The sequence below is a fragment of the Saimiri boliviensis genome, chromosome 5 (assembly GCF_048565385.1).
Source record: "Saimiri boliviensis isolate mSaiBol1 chromosome 5, mSaiBol1.pri, whole genome shotgun sequence".
Lineage (NCBI taxonomy): Eukaryota > Metazoa > Chordata > Mammalia > Primates > Cebidae > Saimiri > Saimiri boliviensis.
In genome coordinates, this window is record NC_133453.1 from 105,775,417 (window position 1) to 105,794,128 (window position 18,712).

General features: G+C 44.2%; 1 pseudogene; it reads right to left on the reverse strand.

Moving 5' to 3' along the window:
- The window catches only part of LOC141584705 (phospholipid phosphatase 2-like), a 55,867-nt pseudogene extending 37,686 nt beyond the window's left edge, over nucleotides 1-18,181 (reverse strand).
- Nucleotides 18,182-18,712: the final 531 nt, after the last annotated feature.

Below are 18,712 nucleotides of genomic sequence, written 5' to 3' on the forward strand. Positions count from 1 at the left end.
AGATAACTGTTTTCTCACCATAAACTGAGCACATATGATGCTTCAAGCCATATAAATGTTTCATGGGTTTTGTGAACTGTACTGGTAGGAAGAGAATTCTGACATGTCACCTCATAATTCTTTGTGTAAAATCAACATGACAACAGCTTGAAATTGAACTCTAAGTTCAAACCTAATTAATAGTTTCATAAAATCTACAGTGGTAGTAAGTGATTGCAGGAAGGAAAAAATTATCTGGGTAGTTTTCAGCCATACTGATGTGTACAATGAATCTAGGGGTGATTAAATGTTGAGTGCATAAACAAATGAGCTAATATGTAAGTGGAATGTTGATAAATTATTGATTGATGCCCTAAATAGTACATACAACTTAGTTACATCACTGACTATCTAGATGATTCTGCTTCCATGAATTGGTTTTTCTAGCTCCATTCTTTCCAAATCATCAGGAATGCTTGATTTACTACCTGGCTAACCAGGAGCTCACAGGTATCTTCTCATCCTTGAGCCAAGGGCCTTCACTCATCACTGTTTCTTTCCTTGATTATTACTTGCAAGTGATAAATGTACTTGCTTTTCATCATCTCTTCTTCCAATACATGCCCCATGATGAGAAGGACTCAGCCTGGCTTGTTATTCCCATAAGGACAAAGGCCAACTAAAAATAAGAAGCTCAACTCTATGTAAAGGACTGAATTGTGCCCCACACTAAATTTGCATGTGGAAGTCCTACCCTCCAGTGTGACTTTATTGGAAGAGAGGGCCTTTAAAGAGTTAAGGTTAGATGAGATGACAAGGATTGGGCTTGTATGTATGATAAGTATGATAAGACTGATGTTCTTCTAAGAGGAGAAAGAGACACAAGAGATCTCTCTCCCTGTGCATGGGGAAAAGGCCACATGGGAGGGAGTGAAAAGGTAACTGTCTCCAAGATAGGAAGAACAGTCTCACCAAAAGCCAACCCCACTGGCACCTTCATCTTGGACTTTCGGCCTCAAGAACAGTGAGGAAATAAATATCTGTTGTTTAAGTTACCCAATCTGTAGTATTTTGTTAGGAAGCCTATAATTACTAACTGAATCATATATTCTCCATGTTAAAAATAAGAAAAGAAGCACCTTTTGCTTAGGGCGTTTATTTTAGAAAGCTTGTACATCTTTGTCATTTTGAAATGTATGTAAATATTCTTAAAAGATAACTTAGTCTCATTAGTTTTAAGACCCAAGGATGCTGTTCTGAAAGCCTGGGAATCAACACTTTGAAAATTATCAAGGAAGATAACAACTCCATTTCTCAGGTTCAGTAGGAGGCTGGGAGGGTAAGTTCAGCAGGTATCTTACTCCAAGTTGCAAGACAACCTCCTTTTATAAAGACATAAGAAGTTTATTTTTTCTTTGGAAAAGCCAATTGTCTAACAGAGACAGTTACCCCAATTACTAAGAAAATTTAAAATGAAAGGTGTGTGACAAATGGGACTGTAAAGTCCCCTTGAGGACAAGTTATTGCTTACCTTGAGAATTTGTATGTTAAAGGTTGTATCTGCTTTTTATATAAAAAGGTGAGGGGTTTTTTTTCTGTCTTTGCAACTGCTGAGCTGATTTCCTGAGAAGTGCATCTCACTCTGGTTTCATGCTAAAAGAAATAAAGGTTATTCGATTAGAAAAAGAGGAAGTCAAATTGTCTCTATTTGCAGATGACATGATTGTATATTTAAAAGACCCCATTGTCTCAGCCCAAATCTCCTTAAGTTGATAAGCAACTTCAGCAAAGTCTCAGGATACAAAATCAATGTGCAAAAGTTATGAGTATTCCTATACATCAGCAACAGACACACAAAGAGCCAAATCATGAGTGACCTCCCATTCACAGTTGCTACAAAGAGAATAAAATACCTAGAAATACAACTAACAGAGGCCGGGCGCGGTGGCTCAAGCCTGTAATCCCAGCACTTTGGGAGGCCGAGGCGGGTCGATCACGAGGTCAAGAGATCAAGAACATCCTGGTCAACATGATGAAACCCCGTCTCTACCAAAAATACGAAAAACTAGCTGGGCATGGTGGCGCGTGCCTGTAATCCCAGCTACTCAGGAGGCTGAGGCAGGAGAATTGCCTGAACCCGGGAGGTGGAGGTTGCGGTGAGCCGAGATCGCGCCATTGCACTCCAGCCTGGGCAACAAGAGTGAAACTCCGTCTCAAAAAAAAAAAAAAAAAAAAAAAGAAATACAACTAACAAAACATGTGAAGGACCTCTTCAAAAAGAAGGACAAACCATTGCTTAAGAAAATAAGAGAAGACAGAAACAGATATAAAAACATTTCATGCTCATGGTTAGGAGGAATCGATATTGTGAAAATGGCCATACTGCCCAAAATAATTTACATATTCAATGCTATACCCATAAGCTACCAATGACTTTCTTCACAGAATTGGAAAATAAACACCTTAAGCTTTATACGGAACCAAAAGAGAACCTACATAGCCAAGACAATCCTAAGCACACAATTATGGAGACATCATACTACCTGACTTCAAACTGTACTACAAGGCCACAGTAATAAAAACACCGTGGTACTGGTACCAAAACAGGTATGTAGACCAATGGGACAGAACAGAGGCCTCGAAAGTAACACCACACAGCTACAACTGTCTGATCTTTGACAAACCTGACAAAAACAAGCCATGGGGAAAGGATACCCTATGTAACAAATGGTGTTGGAAAAACTGGCTAGCCACATGCAGAAAGCTGAAACTGGATCCCTTCCTTGCACCTTATATAAAGATCAACTCCGGATGGATTCAAGATTTAAACATAAGACCTAACACCGTAAAAAACCTAGGCCGTACCATTCTGGACATAAGCATAGGCAAGGACTTCATGACTAAAACAGCAAAAGCAATGGCAACAGAAGCCAAAACAGACAAATGAGATCTAAGTAAACTTAAGAACTTCTGCACAGCAAAAGAAATTAGCATTAGAGTGAACTGGCAACCAAAAGAATGGGCAAAAAAATTTGTGACAGAGATGAAGAGACACTTTTCAAAAGAAGACATTCATGCAGCCAACAAACATGAAAAAAAAGCTCATCATCACGGATAACTAGAGAAATGCATATCAAAACCACTTTGAGATACCATCTCATGCCAATTAGAATGGCAATCATTAAAAAATCTGGAGACAACAGATGCTGGAGACAATGTGGAGAAACAGGAATGCTTTTACACTGCTGTTGAGAGTGTAAATTGTTCAACCATTGTGGAAGACAGTATGGTGATTCCTTCAGGATCTAGAAATAGAAATATCGTTGGACCCAGGAATCCCATTATTGGATATGTACCCAACGGATTATAACACTTTCAATTATAAAGACACGTGTACACGTATGTTTATTGTGGCACTGTTTAAAACAGTAAAGACTTTGAACTAACCCAAATGCCCATAATAGATAGACTGGACAAGGAAAATATGTCACATATACACCATGGAATACTGTGCAGCCATAAAAAATAACTTCATGTCCTTTACTGGAACATGGATGAAGCTGAAAACCATCATTCTCAGCAAACTGACACAAGAACAGAAAACCCAACATTGCATGTTCTCACTCATAAGTGGGTGTTGAATAATGAGAACACACAGACACAGGTGGGGGAACATCACACACTGGGGCCTAGGGGTTGAGGGGCTAGGGGAGGAATAGCAGGGTGTGGGCGAATTGGGGAGGGATAGCATTAGGAGAAATACCTAATGTAGATGACGGGGCAATGGATGAAGTAACAACCACCATGGCATGTGTATACCTATTGAACAAGCCTACATGATCTGCACATGTATTGCAGAACTTAAAACATAATAATTTTTTCTAAAATATAAGTGGATGGTGAACAATGAGACCACATGGACATAGGGAGGGGAACATCACACACTGGGGCTTGTGGGTGGTGGGGGAGGGGTGAGGAGGAACAGGCAGGAGTAGGGGGATTGGGAAGGGATAACACGAGAAATACCTAGTGTAGTTGATGGGAGGATCAGATGCAGCAAAGCACCAAGACCTGTGGATACCTATGTAACAAACCTGCACGTTCTGCACATGTACCCCGGAAATTAAAGTGTAATAATAGTATTTCTTTCTCTTCTACTTTCGTGGAGAAGTTTTCTTGGTTGGGAGGAGATTTTGTTTTCAATTATGTATTTCTTTTTTTTTTTTTTTTTTTTTTTTTTTGAGACGGAGTTTCACTCTTGTTACCCAGGCTGGAGTGCAATGGCGCGATCTCGGCTCACTGCAACCTCTGCCTCCTGGGTTCAGGCAATTCTCCTGCCTCAGCCTCCTGAGTAGCTGGGATTACAGGCACGCGCCACCATGCCCAGCTAATGTTTTGTATTTTTAGTAGAGACGGGGTTTCACCATGTTGACCAGGTTGGTCTCTATCTCTCGACCTTGTGATCCACCTGCCTCGGCCTCCCAAAGTTCTGGGATTACAGGCTTGAGCCACCACGCCCGGCCCTCAATTATGTATTTCTAACACCTCCCAGTCTCAGTGAGAATGTTAAACATATATACATACATATATATATGTATATAAACATCTTCTAAATTAATACTTTATCTCTTCATCTGTATTAGTCCAATTTGCATTGCTGTAATAAAGGGATACCTGAGGATGGGTAATTTATAGGGAAATGAGGGTGATTAGACTCATGGTTTTGCAGACTGTCCAAGAAGCATGGCACCAGCATCTGCTTCTTGTGAGACCTCAGGGAGCTTCCAACCATGGCAGGAGGCAAAGGGGAGCTGGCACCTTACATAGTGAGAGAGGAAGCAAGAGAGAGACGGGCAGTATCACACTTTAACAACCAGATCTCAGTGAGTGAAGGGAGCAGGAATTCAGCCATTACCGTGAGGAGGGCACCAAGCCATTCATGAAGGATCTGCCTGATGAGCCAATACCTCCCTCCCAGCAGGCCCTACCTCCAACACTGGGGATCACATTTCAACATGAGATTTGAAGGGCCCAAACATTCAAACGATATCACCATCTCTGTTACTACTGTATCTACACAGATAATGAGGGGTTCTGTTAGACTTCATTACATCTTAATTCTGCTGCCCATATCAGATAAACAATGGTAGGCTGGTAATGAGGAATCAGAAGTATAGGCCAAAAGTGGTTTTACTCAAATGGCCATAGCATCATTTTAAATGTTTGGAAAAATTAGATTTCTTGGGTTAGTGCACTGATTAGTGGAAAATGCCCTGTGCTTGCAGTTGGAAGAATGTGGATCTGAACTCTGTTCCACCACTGACTCTCTATGTGAGTCTTACCAGTCTCCTAATTTCACCCTGAAGCCCAATCTCCTCATCTGAAAACGTCTCTCGTTTCTTATAGGTCACTGAGAGACCAGATGAAATATTACAGGTGTGCTTTGCGTGATGAACACTTGTACCCTAGTGTTTTCTTAGTATTCACTAACCTTGCCATCTAAAGGGACTGTGACATTTACCAGCTAGTTTCCAAAGGGGCTTACTCCTAAAGGAAAGGAAAACTGATTTTTCCATTTCCAGTTCATCTGTCCATTCTTCTACTCCTTTAAACTTCTTCATAAAGACTTTCTTGCCTTTCAGCATTATATTCTATCTTTAATAACATAGGACATGGTGCTGACAGTTTTGCACATTTAATTTGTTCTGCATTGGGAGTTATGGTTCCTAAGGGGGATGCCCTATCAAGTTACCCTGTCTTTTCAGCTCAAGAATTCAAGGTGTTTATAAACTGAGGAAATACAATGACTTCAAGTGGAAAATAAAATGAGGAATAACTGCATACTACAAGATATCAGTGCAATTTAGAGCTAGAACAGGCCTAGTGTGTTCTAAATCTAGCATAAACACATTTTATGTTATATATATGTATTGTAAGTAAGCAACCAAGCTTTCTGTTGTGATTTATTTATTTAGGTTTCTCTCTAATTTGGTTGAGGTCTCTCTTTAAAGGAGGCCAGAAACCAGCCCATCTCCAGGAGAGCCCTGGCCAGGAGGAAAGGCAGGCTCTGGGGTGTCAGTCAGGTAAGGCACAAGGAGGAGGCAACACCAAAACACAGGAACAGAAGAAATCTCTAACTTACACATCCTGGAGAAGTTCAGGGAGCGTCTGGGGCCCGAGGGGCAGTCTGAAGGCCGTGAGGAACCAGAGAGCAGAGGGCGGGCCTGAAGCTTTCTTCTCGGGCTTTCCCATGAGGGTGTGGCTTTGCTGATTTAAGAGAACACATGGAGCTGGGCTTATTTACAGGGCTCTGATGTTTGACCATTAGGTTTTATCATGATCAGCAGCTGTATGATGGGTGGGTTCTGACTCAGTGGGATGAAGAACAAATGGGCCACATCACAACCACTCAGGGAGGGGGAGGGTTACCCAGATCGGAGGGGATACAGTGAGACTGGGCTTCAGACAACTTAAGTCAGGTCTGAAAATGGATGCTGAGGCAGCAACTATTAAACACATTTATGGCAGCTTTCCACGAAACCTGGCTTTTAAATCATTTATATTACACATGAACAAAAACTAAACTGAAAATATTTGGAAATAACTCCTTTGGTTTGCACTAATAAGCGGGAATCAAGTTTCTCGGTTGTCCTATTTTAAGTAAAATGACAATGTTATTTAAGTTCTCCTATTCGTAGGTTCTCCTATTATAAGTAAAATGACGATATCATTTCATCTTAAAGCTAAGATATGAAAATAGAGAGGGAAATATGTAGCCCTTTACCTGAGGTGTCAAAGTGTTTCTGTTCATAAAGGCCGTTTTAAGTTTTAGTTTCAGATTTATCTTGTTATTTTAGTGCAGTCTAGGTGAAAATATTCTTTTGAGGCTGTAAGACACATGTTCCCATTTGGAAAAAAGATATTTCATTGACCATATATGTTTCTATTATGATTGTCGAGTGTTTCTTTTATCTAGAGGTTTATATTGCTAAAGAAGTTGCCTATGGTTACAGTTTGCAGCCAACAAGTTACCCTGAATTAGCAAAGGTGGCTCTTGTTATAGGAATGCTGTGGCGTGAGGCTTAACCATAGTTCTCATATTGTGGTTCCCGAACCAGCAGCATCAGTTGTGTCTGAGAACTTATTATAAATGCAAATTCTCAGACCCCACCCAGACCTACTGAATAAGAAACTCTGAGTGGAAACCAGCAATCTGTGGCCCAACAAGCCCTACAGGTGATTCTGGACTGCACTAGAGAGCCATCAATTTAATGTTACAGAAACCCCTTTAGGGTTTCTATAGCACATTGCTTCAGTAATATAAATGTTAACTTTATTTTACTTAATGGCATCTGTGATATAAATGGTATATTAATGTAGTATAAATGACTATAAATGGTAGCACATTTCTTAAATAATATAAATGGTCAACATTTTAAAATTCTTTTAGCTGGTACTGGAAACCACTATCCTGTTTAACAAGGGTTCAGCCTAACAATAGTGGTGGTCATCACAATTCACAGTTTTGGCCAGTTGGTCCTGTTCATAGGCACAGTCAGTGATTCACCCAGAGGACTCACAATGAGTTGCAAACACGTCCCTTCTGCAGAGCTCAGACTGAGATGCCTTTTGAGGTGCTAACTGGCAAAAAATTTTAAATGTCATTGCTATTTACCCTGCCCTCATCTTCACCCTCATTCTGGGTCTTTGCTTTCCTTGAAACAGTTGCTTTCTCTGTGACTTTATTTATCCTCTCTCACTGTGTGCCCTTCCTCAAACTTGCAGAGAATCCACAAGATTCAGTAATCACCTTCTGAAGGTAGTTTCAGAACTGATGCTCTCTTAACTATATCTCTATCTTAGTAAACACAGTCACTTAGATGTCCTCCTGTTAACATCAGCACAAATAAATAAAACTGAATGTGTGCCTCACATCAGCTTCCTATCTGAGCGTCCACATTTTTGTCAGTGGGAGGTTGCACAGATCTACAAGTTACCCTGATTTCCCTTTCTCCTTTGCTGGCTTGACCCTGGAATGAGCTATAGATTTTCATAATATATATTATATTTATCCCTTTTCTCCATTACTGTATTTAGAATGTAAACACCTGAACTGGGAAACTGTTTTCCAAAAGGCCTTCTGTCCCTTTCTTATTCCCTCCCTCTTTCTCCTTTCTTCCCTTTCTCTTAATTCCATCCTTTTTTCCTTCTCTGCTCCTTTCTTTCCTCCCCTTCCTTCCACAAACAGACAGCAAAATAAATGATTTAGCGCCTCTCCTTCTAGGTGTCCCACTGACTAAGAGCAGCCTTTGCATTCTTGAGCCTCAAAGTTCTCCACATTCTGCTGACAATCTACTTCTTTCATCTCCCCTCCATCCACTTCCTGTATTGACTCTTATTGGGTCTCAAATTCAGACACACTGAAAAGCCTGATTGAAAGAGATATTTGAGCCCAAATCCTAGGGTTTCTGACACAATAGTTTCATGGTAAATCCCAAGATTTAACATTGCTGAAAAGTTTGCATGTGCTACAGATAGAATGTTGGTATCTCCCACAAATTCATATGTCCAAGTCCTAACCCCGCAGTGTGTCTGTATTTAGAGATGGGTCTCTAAGGAAGTCAGTCAAGTTAAATGAAGTCATAGGGTTGGGCCCTGGCCTGATGAGATTGGTATAAAATAAGGTGTTATTATAAAATAAAACACCAGAGAAAGGAAAGGAAAGGAAAGAAGAAAGAAAATGAAAGGAAAGGAAAGGAAAGGAAAGCAAAATCAGATGTGGGTGTAAGGTACACTAGCATGAGCAGTGGTGCGGTGTTGGTGGCGGATAAGGTAATTCGGGAAGCCTTCTCTGTGAATGTGATATAAGTGAGGGATGAGCCCTGGGAACTAATTTGAAGTTTCTTCAAACGGTTGCAAGTAGATTTACCGTATGACTCAGTGATTCCATTCCTAGCTATATGCCCCAAAGACCTGAAAACAGGTGTTCAAACAAAAACTTGTATGCTCTTTAAATGTGTCAAGATCATAAATATGTAGGAAAGTCTTGGAAACAGTGTCAGGAAAACTGGATCAGAATGAAAAAACATATTATACTCCCAAGCGGGGCAAGAGGTAAAAGTTAAATGAGTTTGTGAACTGAATTATCATGTAGGAACCATGCTGATTTCTTGATCTAGGGGTTATGCGGTGGTAACCTAGGAGAGTTTCCACACTTTGGATAAAATATACCGGAGTATTTTTTTTTTTTTTGAGACGGAGTTTCGCTCTTGTTACCCAGGCTGGAGTGCAATGGCACGATCTCGGCTCACCGCAACCTCCGCCTCCTGGGTTCAAGCAATTCTCCTGCCTCAGCCTCCTGAGTAGCTGGGATTACAGGCACACGCCACCATGCCCAGCTAATTTTTTGTATTTTCAGTAGAGACAGGGTTTCACCGTGTTAACCAGGATGGTCTCGATCTCTCGACCTCGTGATCCACCCACCTCGGCCTCCCAAAGTGCTGGGATTACAGGCTTGAGCCACCGCGCCCGGCTATACCGGAGTATTTTGTGGGATATTGCAAATCTGGTACAGCAATAACTGGTGGGGACTCTAAGAAAAGAAACAGGTTATATTTTGCACTGCTACTGGAAGTTTCCTAGAAGTATGACACTATTAAAAAGTAAATTACTTTTTAAAACAACCATATCAATACTATGCCAGAAAAGCAGAGACATCACCAAAATCCACTAGAGAGGCTACTCTTCATCCAAAGCTGTGAACCCTTATAAAAGCCTCAATGTCAACCAACTCCACTTAGTAGATATTATTATACTTATTAGTATTAGAGGCTGCTGTGTGGACACATTCGTTTTACTGCACAGTGTGGATATTAGTGTTAGGGCATGGTGTACATATTATATTGGTGTTGGAGAACAGTGCAGATATTACATTTACATCAGGGAACCATATGGATAGTATTACATTAGCATTAGAAGCAACAGTGTGGATATCAGATTAGCATTAGAATATGGTGTGGATATTATATTGGTGTTAGGGTACGGTATGGATATCATAGTAATGTTAGGGCACGGTGTGATTATTATATTAGAGGCCACTGTGAGAACATATCTTAGCAGCCACTGTGTCTGAATATTGACAATGATATCAGGATGTAGTCGTAATGATGGGATTTGGGGGTTTCATTTTTCTAGATGAATTTCTTTCTTTGCTGAGTACTCTAAAGACTCTCTTCTCTGCACTCAGGGCCGTGGAAAGGAAGCTTTTTACTCACCAATGAACAAGACTTAGTTGACACCACCGTCGTGCTGCCCCAGGAAGTCGAAGCTCCTCGCTGCTTCTGGCATCTCAGAGGGAAGTTGGTCAGGGGTGGGTTCGCGCGCCCTTTGGTGGCGCCAGAGCTCAGCACAGATACTCTTGCTCAGTTTCTCAGCAGACATGCACCCCCGCCTGGCCATCCTAAAATACCTATAAAATTCAATATTGAGTTTACTCAATGTAATAATTTTAGTAATTCAAACCAAAATGAAGCCCACTGTAGCCATTCCTTCCCAAAGATGGTGATGGAAGACTTTGGAAGCCATGTAGAATAAAATGAATATATACACAAATTAAGAAAAACAAAAACCTACTCAAAATAGTCCAGAGACTGTAATTTTAAATGCAAAACTATAAAAAATCTAAAAGAAAATCTATATGACGTTGAGTTTGGTGTTGACTTGTAACACAAAACATCAAATGCCAATTCATGAAAATATTGATAACAGACTTCATAAAACTAAGTATTCTACTGTGCAAAACTGTATTCAGAGAACAAAAAGAAAAGAGAGATGCGAGAAGATATTTACAAAATACATACGTGATTTTAAAACTGGGTAAATATCTGAACCAAAGCAAATATACTGATAGTAGGCTGGACATGGTGGCTCATGCTTGTCATCCCACAACTTTCGAAGGCTTAGACGGGTAAATAATCTGAGGTCAGAGTTCCAGACCAGCCTGGCCAACATGGCGAAACCTGTCTCTACTAAAAATACAAAAAATTAGCCAAGGGTGCTGGTGGGCACCTGTAATCCCAGCTGCTTGGGAGGCTTAAGCAGGAAAATCGCTTAAACATGGGAGGTAGAGGGTGCAATGAGCCAGTATCGTGCCATTGCACTCCAACCTGGGTTACAGAGCAAGAAAGACTCCATCTCAAAAAAAAAAAAAAAAAAATTGTTAATAACATATCTCATACATGTTGATATGTTAATATGAGGGGAAAATAGCTTGGGTCTACACAGGAAATCTGCATTTTCCTCCCAATTTCAGTGTGATTCTAAAACTAATTTAAAATAAAACCTTTATTTAAAAATTGTAATTTTTTAAAACATCTCCTTACTTATTTGTACTAATAATAAGTAGTAATTGGCACTAACTAGTCCTACTTTTCAAAACAAGGGCATTCATGATGCTTCAATGTAATTATTGCAAACATATATAATTTCAATGAAATGCCTATTTTACAAGATTTACGTTAAAATAACACATCCATGTAAACATATTTATCATATCTTTTTTCTTGTGGTGTGGTTCACTCTCTAGGAAATCTGGTCACCTTAGAACCAAGGAAAGAATTCAGATTTGGGAGACTATTTCAATTCACAGCAGGACATTTTCAAAAGTATAACTTTTTTTATTAAAAAAAAATTAAAATAGCAATTGATTGTGACTGAATCACTTATTATAATGAATGCTTGTCTTTGTTTTGTTTCCCAGCATTCCTTTTAGCTACAATACAACAAAAGCAAATATTTGCCACTGGAAAAAATATTCAAAGAAAGACTGTAAAGGAAATTTGTGACCACAATTATTCAATGTTTCATGACGATGTTTTCTAATACTGAAAAGTTGAAAGGGATAGTCAAAGTTATTCCCCCAAAAATGCTTTGAAGAAATTGATGAAACTAGAGAAACAAAAGTGGCAGGACAATCAATGCGACTTTAGATGTCACTATGTCTCGTGAGAAAAGGTAATTTACCTTTAGAGGATCGCTAAAAATTACTGGAAGCCCAGACTCTGGAATGCATCTAAATTTAGTTGTCAATATCACTAGCAATGAATGTGATAAAAAGGGATCTGTGTTTTATTTGTGTAATACAATACCAATGCAGTATTTAACGCTCCAAGGAAAATAAGTTATACCTGAAATACAGTTGACAATATCAGAATCAAAATAAGCTTCCTGACCAGGCACGGTGGCTCATGCTTATAATCCCAACACTTTGAGGGGCCAAAGCAGGCGGATCACCTGAGGTAGGGAGCTCGAGACCCACCTGACAAACACAGAGAAACCCCATCTCTACTAAAAATACAAAAATTACCCAGGCTTGGTGGTGCATGCCTGTAATCCCAGCTACTGGGGAGGATGCGGCAAGACAATCGCTTAAACCAGGGAGGAGGTGGCTGGGCCAAGATCACACCATTCCTCTGCCCTACTGTATACGTAAAAATGCAAATTCACTGAACCAGACTAAATTGTATTCAGTGGAAGGCTGATCAAACAATTCAAAAGAATGCAACTTTTGTTGTATCTACTTCTGACCTAGAACCACCTCCCACCCCGCCTTCCTACTTCCAGTTGTTCCACCTCACTGAACCAAATGACTTTAGATCTTGCACATATTGATTGTTGTCTCATGTCTCTCTAAAATATATAAAAGCAAGCTCTACCCTGACCACCTTGGGCCCATGTTGTCAGGACCTCCTGAGGCTATGTCATGGATATGTCCATAACCTTGGCGAAATAAGCTTTCTACTTGACTGAGACCTGACTCAGATATTTAGGGATCACAATCCACAATCACCATGATATGACATTTGACTACAGCATTCAGTACAGAGATGAGCTATACAGGTATGGTATGTAGCCTGAAAGCAAGAAGCTATACCATATCACTTACACTATCCAGGTTTTATAAGGACACTCGATGGTGTTTGCACAAAGATGAAATCACTAAGGACACATTTCTTAGAAAGTATCCACATCGTTAGGAGATGCATCACTGTGTTTTAAATGTTTAAAGCCTAGGAGGGAAAAAAGCAACTGAACTCCTGTTATGCTTTAATAACAAAGCTTAATAGAGTTAACATATTTCATCTAATCTAAGATGCTAATGATTAACAAACATTATTTTATGCACCATCAGAAGTAGGTTGCCAATAAAACCAACTTTCTCAATAACAACAACAACAACAAAAACTTACTTTTGTTAATGTCAGTAAAGTAAAATGAAAATGAATTATGGTTCTGATACATTAAAGCAAAGAAGGAAGAAGCCATTAGACCGAGGTCTTGCCTAAGCAAATGGAAACCAAACTTGGCGTCATTTAAACTGACTTAAAAACATGAACCAACCAACCAGTCAATAACAAAAAGCCCAGCTGCCAGCTGGCTGTATGATTAGAGACGCTGAGGAAACCATCCCCACAACCGGCGGTCGCCCAGCTGGAGCCAACGAGAAACGTCACTCAGCTGCCTCCACTAAAAGCTCGAAGCCCCAAGCCCTTTTTTCCATTCTCCTGCTTCAGGCATGATTCGTGAATCATTCCTTTGCTCAAACAAACTGTTTAAATTTATTTGGCCTAAAATTTTTCTAACCCCTACATCCTAACCCCTAACTGGTAACCCCGAACTCTAACCCTATCCGCTAGCCCTAATCCTCACCCTAAACCCTAGCCATACGTTAGTTTCTACATTTGCACTGATATGTCCGTGTTGAGTATTAAAACTGCTGTACCGGCAAGGCCGCATGAATGGTGCGGATTTTATAGTAACGTTAGCATTAGGTGTTTTCTACCTGAGCACTGGGGTTATTGTATCTGTATTTCAGAGGCCATATCTGCCTCGGGAACGCTCCATTTGTCTTCTGAGGCTGCTGGGTGCACCTCACACTGCAGCTGCCTGGCCTTGGGTGGGGAGAACCCAGGTGCGCAGGGTTCAGAGGGGCTTTTCGTGTCGGGTTTTCCACACAGAGCTCTTCTTACTAGTCTCTGACCCTCAGCAGTCAGGAATGCAAACAGGAAGGATTTTACTCACGGTGGACATGGCCCAGAGTTGTCCCAAACTGAGGCTGTGCCCGCTACGTCTGTGCTGTGAAGAATGCAGCTCCGCAGATTGCCTTGACGCGACGCACGCCGGCGCCGTGATGCCAACTGAAAAGGCAGGTTCTGGCGCCCCCTGCTGGTGGCCAGGCGGTGCGGGGCCCTCTTGCTCATGGCCCTGTGTCTGCACCCCCTCCCCCCCGCAATGGCAGCTGGGGTCACTGCAAGCCCCTCTTGCAGTAAGAACTCCGCCCCAAGGTCTGTGCTGAGGAAAGACGCAGTTCCACCCTCACAATGCCCCCCAGTTCTATACAGAGGAGAACGCAACTCTGCAGACCGCTGTGACTCAATGCACGCTGGTGGTGTGACACGATGCACACCGGTGGAGGAGCCTCAAGAATCTGAAAGGTGGGTGTGGGCGGCCCCTACTGGGGGCCTGCACTGCAGGGCCCTCTTGCTCACGATGCTGTGCCCACGCCCCCTTCTGGCTAGGTCCACTGCAGGGCCCTCTTACAGTGTGGTGACCGGCATCACCTGCTGGCAGCTGGAGCACTGCAGGGCCCTCTTGCTCAGTGTAGTGGCAATATGCCCGCTGCTGGCAAACAGGGCAGTGCTACATCCTCTTGCTCACAGTGTGGTGCCTGTGCTGCTGAGCACTCTTACTCTCGGTGTAGTGGGGTCACGCCCCCTGCTGGCCGCTGGGGCACTGCAAGACCCTCTTGCCCACAGTGTCCTGGCAACACTCCCGTGATGGGAACTAGAGCACTGCAGGGTTCTCTTGCTCATGGTGTGGTATTCGCTGGGATTACAAGCGTGTGCCACCATGCCTGGTTAATTTTGTATTTTTAGTAGAGACAGGATTTCTCCATGTTGGCCAGGCTGGTCTCAAACGCCCAACCTCAGGTAATCTGCCCGCCTCAGCCTCCCAAAGTGCGGGGATTATAGGCATGAGCCACCTAGCTCGGCCTAATTTTTTGATTTGTCATAGAGACGGGGTTTTGCCATGTTACCTATGCTGTGGGGTATCCTTCTGATGAGATGAAAATATTCTGGAATTAGGTAGAGGAGATGGCTGTACAGCATTGTGACTGTACTAAAAATAAACTGTACACATTAAAATGGAAGAAATGGTGACTTATACAAATTTTATTTTGATTTATTTATTTATTTATTTATTTATTTTGGTCTGACATTACCCTAGGCTTTTCAGTCAATATTTTGATTTTTTTTAAAAAGGACAACAATGAGTTGAAACGTTTAAGGACCTATCAATAGAAATGGTAAGAAGACAGCATATGGCTGGGCGTGCTGGCTCACGCCTGTAATCCTAGCACTTTGGGAGGCCAAGGTGGGTGGATCACCTGCGGTCAGGAATTCAAGAACAGCCTGGCCACCATGGTGAAACCCCATCTTTAAAAAAAAAAAGAAGAAGAAGAAGACAGCGCAGAAGAGGGCAGGGCTGAGACTCAAGGGAGACAGCACGCTCCCCGCGGCCTCCTGCTGTCTGCGGGGCGCCTGGAGCCCTGAGGCCCTGCTCCTGCCTGACCACCTGCCTGCTGGCTCCTTACCATCTGGCTTCTGCGGCTTCTTCAGCTCCCACTGCCCCCAGAGTGAAGGCTGCTCGTCCACACTCACCTGGCCTCTGTGACGTCAGCAGCGTTTCCCCTGCACACGCTCTGCAGCTGCACGTAGACTGAGCAGTTGACCCAGCTCCACTCGGGGTCACAGATGGCCAGGAAGTTGGGGTACAGGTGGCCGATCGTGTACTTGGCCAGGTCTGTCAGAGACTGGCTCACAGCTGCCCCAAAGAGGAAGGTCCCCAGCACTTTGTACACGGCAGCCACATAATTATTGAAGTCAGAGCAGGAATACAGCCGGTCTGTGGGCACCAGGTAGGCTTCTCCCGCCCAGACCTGCGTGTGGGGCAGCCGCGGCAACCCGCGGAGGTCCTGGTCAGCCCATGGGCCCTTAGTGGGCCTCAGTCCTCCCCACGGGCCTCCCCAAGGCTGCTGCAGAGCTGAGGACTCTAAAGGTGCCCTAGCTGGGCTCGGTGGCTCGCGCCTGCCAGCCCAGCACTGTGGGAGGCTGAGGCGGGAGGATCACCTGAGGTCGGGCGTTCAAGACCAGCCTGACCAACATGGTGAAACCTGTCTCTACTAAAAATACAAAAATTAGCATGCCTGTAGTCCCAGCTACTGGGGAGACTGAGGCAAGAGAATCACTTGAACCCAGGAGGTGGAAGTTACAGTGAGCGGAGATCCTGCTATTGCACTCCAGACTGGGCAACAAGAGCAAAACTCCGTCTCAAAAAACAAAAGGGGGTTCCTATTACCCACAGGTACCACTCAGGGCAAGGCTGTGTCCCCCAGCCCCCCACAGACCTCCACCCCCATCAGGAACCCAGGATTAGGCTGTACTCCATCCTGCCCCCCTCCCTGTCCCTCTGAACCCCTCCTGTCTTACAAGAATGACGGTGGCTGTGATGGTGACCCCGGCCAGAGCCCAAGGGTGATGGTGTCTGGACGATAGGGGTACCGGATGGAGTCATCCCCACAGTAAAATCCTCGGTTATACGGGGTGTTCACCAGCGACAGGACAGCGAAGGGCAGAGAGGCTGGAGGGGGAGAAGGGCCTGGGAGCTGTGAGGTTCTCAAACCAGCTGGGCCATGGGGCCCCCACAGCCACCTTGGCCTCGAGGCCTGCTCCCACCAACAAGGAAGAGCTTTTCTCACAGCACGTGGGAGGCCCAAGTGACACTCCTTTCCCATCACCCTCAGATGAGCACCAACTCCCCAGGCCCTCTCCCCCTCACACCCTCCCTCTGCTCCTTGAAAAAACCCGGCAAGGCCAGACATGGTGGCTCAAGCCTGTAATCCCAGCACTTTGGGAGGCCGAGGCGGGTGGATCACGAGGTCAAGAGATCGAGACCATCCTGGTCAACATGGTGAAACCCCGTCTCTACTAAAAGTACAAAAAAATCAGCTGGTCATGGTGGTGCGTGCCTGTAATCCCAGCTACTCAGGAGGCTGAGGCAGGAGAATTGCCTGAACCCAGGAGGCGGAGGTTACAGTGAGTGGAGACCCTGCCATTGCACTCCAGCCTGGGTAACAAGAGCAAAACTCCATCTCAAAAAAAAAAAAAAGAAAAGAAAAGAAAAAACCGGGCAAACACTCACCTCTGGGCCTTTGCACAGATACTTCTCCCTGCCCAAAATATCTTATTTTTATTTTTAAAAGTAGAGACAGGGGTCTGATGCTGACCAGGCCAGTCACAAACTCCCAGGCTAGAGCGACCCCCCAGCCTCAGCCTCCCAAAGTGCCGAGATTACAGGTGTGAGACAACGTGCCGGGCACCAAAGTGACTCTCACTTCCGCTCAGTTTCATCTCCCCTCCCGGCTGTCCCCACCGGCGTCCCTCTCACAAAAGGAAAGGTCTGTTTAGCCGTGCATGGTGGCGTGTGCCTGTAATCCAGCTACTTGGGAGGCTGAGGCAGAAAAATTGCTTGAAACCGGAAAATGGGAGTTGCAGTGAGCCGGGATCGTGCCACTACACTCCAGCCTGGCAACAGGGCGAGACTCTGTCTCAATTTATCAAAAGAAAATAAATAAATAAATAAATAAATAAATAAATAAATAAATAAATAAAAGGGAAGGTCTGCTCTTTCTCCCTATTGTCCCATGTGGAATTACACAGTCACCTGTGGGACACTGGACTTAATCTCCCCGCCTCTACCCGCCAGCACCAGCAGTCTATAGTGTTCAGGACAGAGACCCTGGAGGCTTCTCAGAGCCTGGCCAGGGCAGATGTTTAATAAACATCTGTTAAAACAGGCAGGACTTATTTCTACCTAAGAGCTGGCCAGAGAAGTCAGGAAAAGGCAAAAGCAGGGGCACAGCAGAGGTGCCTTCATGCTCGCCCCTTCCTGCCACTGACCCTCATGCCAGGGCACATATCAGCCACAAGGTAACTCAGGGACGAAAGGCACATTCTTCTCAATTCCACACTTGCGGAAGGTGTCACATAGCACTGGGGCTCCTGGGGCCCTGCTGAGCTGAGGGTGGCCAGGGAAGCCGGAGTCAGCTACAGAGGGCAGGGGCCAGGGCAGCTTCCTGTTCCATGCGGCAGGTGCACAGCAAAAGCTCGGAGTGTCTACCCTAGAGAATAATGAGGGCAGGGCGTCTTTGGCCCAGCAGGGCAAGGACAAAAAAGCGGGGCTTTTCTGAATTCTGAGAGTCTGAGGAGGGACAGGGAGCCTCACACTCCTCCCTGCATGCCAGCTGCAAGGATCCTAGGACACGGCACGCCTTGGATGCTGGCTGAGTCTGGGGAAATAAAGCAGTGAAGACAGCAGAGGTCTGCCTTACAGGGCAGAAAAGGCGGAGGGAATGCAGAACAGAACGGGCAGTGCAGGGGCCCAGAGCCAGGACGGTGCCTGGAGAGGCGAGCGCTGGGGCAGAGCGGGATGCGCTGTAAGAGCCCGGCTTCTGCTGGGGCGCAGGGGTGGCTGGCGCCGCTGTGAGTGAGGACAGAGACCAGGGAGGAGGCTCCTGCAATTGCCGGCAGTGGACGGTCGGGGTCACAGGCCGCTGAAAGCGGACACCAGCCCTTCCCCGCAGCTCTCAGCAGGCAGAGGCTCACACCGGTTGGCC